This window comes from Octodon degus, unplaced genomic scaffold, assembly GCF_000260255.1.
Source record: "Octodon degus isolate 3935 unplaced genomic scaffold, OctDeg1.0 scaffold00214, whole genome shotgun sequence".
NCBI classification, from domain to species: domain Eukaryota; kingdom Metazoa; phylum Chordata; class Mammalia; order Rodentia; family Octodontidae; genus Octodon; species Octodon degus.
Genome location: NW_004524790.1, coordinates 1,043,808 through 1,047,575, shown reverse-complemented (window position 1 = coordinate 1,047,575; position 3,768 = coordinate 1,043,808). Strand labels below are relative to the sequence as shown.

The window sequence follows — 3,768 nt, the reverse complement described above, 5'->3', positions numbered from 1 at the left end:
GTCCTTCCCACGTGTCCTCGCTCCCCATGACTGGTTCCCCGGGGTGTGCATCGCTCCCTCCTGGCGACAGGAGGTTCGTGCGCCCCAAGGCCCGCTCCATCCTCGAACTCCCCATACTCCATCCCTTGCCTGTCTCTGGATGTTCCCTCTGGGGATTGCAGAGCCACACAGCTCTTCACCCTCCTTGTGTCTAGGTTGCCTCTCAGTCACACACTCACGCCCAGAAAACGCCTCCCCTCCCCCAGCCAGCACTACGGGGCGGTGCCCCAGCCTGGCACGTGCACAAGCACCTGCCTTATCCCTGCATTGTTTCTGCTGTCTTCCGAGCAATAGGGTTATTGTATGTCTTCTTTTGTTGTTGTCCGGTGTGTGTGTGTGTGTGTGTGTGTGTGTGTGTGTGTGTGCACATGCATGCATGTGTGTTGAAACAGGGTCTCATATGTACCCTAACAGAGGATCACAGTGAATTCCAGGCCAGCCTGGGCTCAAAGCAAAACCAGAAACAGAGAGGCCTTCTCAATAAGGAAAGGGCTGGGGACATTGCTCTGTGTGAAGACCCTGGATTCAATCCCCAGTACTGCCAAAACAAACAAAATTACAAGGTGTATGTTTGTCAAAGAACTATAGAATCATGTTTCAGTGGCTCCATCCCTAAGTGCACACCTAAAATAATTGAAAGCTGAGACTCCAAGGGATAGTCGTATACCATGTTTATAGCAGCAAGTTTCAAACTTAGAAATGGGACCAAGCAGATAGCTCAGTGGTCTAAGTGCCTGACTGGCAAGCACAAGGACCTGAGTTTGATCCCAGGACTGCATTCTGTGTGGGCCCCATGTGGTGACACACGCCTGTAATCCCAGTGCCGGAGAGGCTGAGACAAGAGTACTGCTATGGGTCCAAGACGCCTAGTGAGACCCTGTACCAAAAAAATCAATAAATAAATAAAATATTTTAAAGATAATTTAAAAAAAAAAACAATGGCAGAGACAACCCAAGGGTTCATGGATGGTTGAATAGGTATGCACAACGTGGTCCTGCCATACACAGGAATATTACTCACACAGGAAAAGGAATAAAGCTTCAACGTCTATTGCAATGAAGACAAACCCTGAGGACTTTATGCACAGTGAAATTACCCATGTATAGGGAGTTCCTCAAGACAGAACTGCAGAGACCCTAGGGACAGATCTATCTCCTTAAGAAGAAATCCAGAGACAGAACATCGAACGGTCGGTGCCAGGGGCCCGAGACGAAGATGGGCGGTTCATGCTCCACAGGGACAGAATTTTAGATTTGGGGTGAAAAAATCCTACAAGTGGGTAGTGACTGTGGTGGTGCAGATTGTGGTGGTGCAAAAAAGTGAATGCACTTTTTTTCCTTCTTTTCTTTTTCTCTTTCTATATGGGAGCGGGGGCCAAACCCGGGGCTCGTGCATGCTGAGCACACGCTCTACACTGGGCAAAGCCCCTTTCCTATGAGTTACCCTTTATGCCCCAAACAACTGTAGACTTAAAATGTTTAAAGGTAGCCAGGCATAGTAGCAGGAGCCTGTCTTCCCAACACTGGGGGAGGCTGAGGCAAGAGGATCAGTGCGAGTTCGAGGCCAGCCTGAACTAGATAGTAAGAACCTATCTCACAAAAAAAAAGGGGGGGCCTGGGGAGATGGCTCAGTGGATGTGCTTCCCTGGCAAGCACAAGGGCCTGAGTTCAATCCCTGGTTCCACAATAAATAAATAAATAAATAAATAAATAAATAAATAAGGGCTTGCCAGACAGCTCAGCAGATAAAAGCAGCTGCAAGCAGGAGCAGGGGCTGGGGATTCCATCCCTGGACCCACTGTGCCGGCCGTGCCCCCGGGGTGCGCTGAAACAGCAATTGAGCCTAGGTGTGGTAGACTACGCCTGCAATCCCAGCTCTTGGGAGGCTGTAAACAGGCGGATCACTATGAGTCTGACCTAGTAGTGAGATCCTAAATACCCTGTAGACCCTTCCCTAAAATGCAAAAATAAATAAATAAAATTTTGTGACTATATATCTATGAACATATTGTACTTCAGTAATAAAAAAAAAAATAGCCTGGAGAGCTAGCTCAGCAGTCTAAACACCTGCCTGGTAAGTGTAAGGACCCAGGTTCGATCCCCAGTACCTATGCCATGCCGGCCGCGAGTCTGAGTGTAGTGAAACCCTGCACAAAAAAATTAAATAAATAAATAAAGGAAGTGCAGGAGGAACTGTTTAAAAATAAAAAGGTAGAGGCCAGGGAGATAGCTCAGCAGCATAAGTGCCTGCCTGGCAAGCGCAAGGTCCTGAGTTCAACCCTTGGTTCCATAAAAAAAATTAAAAATGAGTAAGTACAAAGGTGAACCTTTTTGCAGTGTGTGTGTGTGTGTGTGTGTGTGTGTGTGTGTGTGTGTGCACGCTTGGTGTTGAACTCAGCGCCCTCACACTGAGTACATCCTCAGTCATTTTCCTCAGTCATTTTTCAACTTTCGTTATTTTGACACAAGGTCTCAATAAGTTGCTAAGTGAAACAGGCAAGATTGAACTTTCAGCCTTCCAGCCTCAGCCTCCGGGGCTGGAATGACAGAAGGGTTTCACTACACTTGGCACGCAGCTCTGGAGTTTCAGACGTGGACTCTTGCAAAGGAAAAACGTTTGACTGCAAATAAGAGATTGCTATCTCCTAGCTTTAGATTTTAATTAGCTTTTTTTTTTTCCCCATCTAAATTTTCTGTCTTTTTTTTTCTTTTTGTAGAATATTTATTAAGGTTATTTAATATACAATTTTTCATGTCATTTTGGAAGTCCTTCATTATAAAGATAATCTTCTGTCTGATGACAACAGCAGCCAGTCATCATTCTGGACCTCCACGTTGGATAAACTCCATTTCCTCCTGAGATATCAGTTTCCTTCTGTACTTCTGAGGTAGTGTTTTTATTATTTCTGCAGTGTCTGGTGGACCTGGATGCATCAGCAAGTCCGGTGATTTACTCCCTTTAGAATGCTGTGAAATTACAGAGGAGTGAGGTGGGAGCCCGGCAGATCTCAAAGCTTCTGATACACTGGGTTTAGGATAGTCTCTTCTGTCAGGGAACCTTATTAATGGTGTATGTGGCTTCACTGGACGACCCGACTGGCAGACACCATCTTGCTGCCCATCATGACCCCGGGAAGGGGCAGCTTCCGGGGCGCGAGCGAGCTGCCTTAATTAGCTTTTAGACATGGTCTTGCTTTGTTGCCCAGGCTGGTCTCAACCTCCTGGCCTCAAACAAATCATCCTCCTGCTTCAGCCCCAAGTAGCTGAGACTGCAGGATTGTGCCACTGTGCCAAATTTAATCTCTCTCTCTCTCTCTCTCTCTCTCTCTCTCTCTCTCTGTATTTTGTTTTGGTTTTGACAGGGTCTCACTATGCAGCTCAGGCTGGCCTTGAGCTCACTTTGTATTGTAGCCCAAGCCGGTCTTCACCTCGCAACGATCCTCCTACCTCAGCCTCCCGAGTGCTAGGATTACAGGCATGTGAAACTACACCCAGCCCCAATTTCATCTCTCTTTCCCTCCTTTTAGTACTGAGTGAGGGTTGAATCTATGAGTAGTTTACCACTGAACTACTTTTTAGTTTTTATTTTGAGATAAGCTCTGGCTAAGTTGCTCAAACTGGGTTTAAATTTGTGGTCTTCCTACCTCAGCCTCTGGAATGGCTGGGATTATAGGTGAGTACCACCCCACCCTGCTAAAATGGAAATATAAATCATTTATTTATTTATTT

General features: G+C 46.5%; 1 pseudogene; it reads right to left on the bottom strand.

The window, feature by feature from the left end:
• Positions 1-2,753: 2,753 nt before the first annotated feature.
• On the bottom strand, positions 2,754-3,164 carry LOC101577536 (annotated as a pseudogene).
• Between the last annotated feature and the right edge of the window lie 604 nt (positions 3,165-3,768).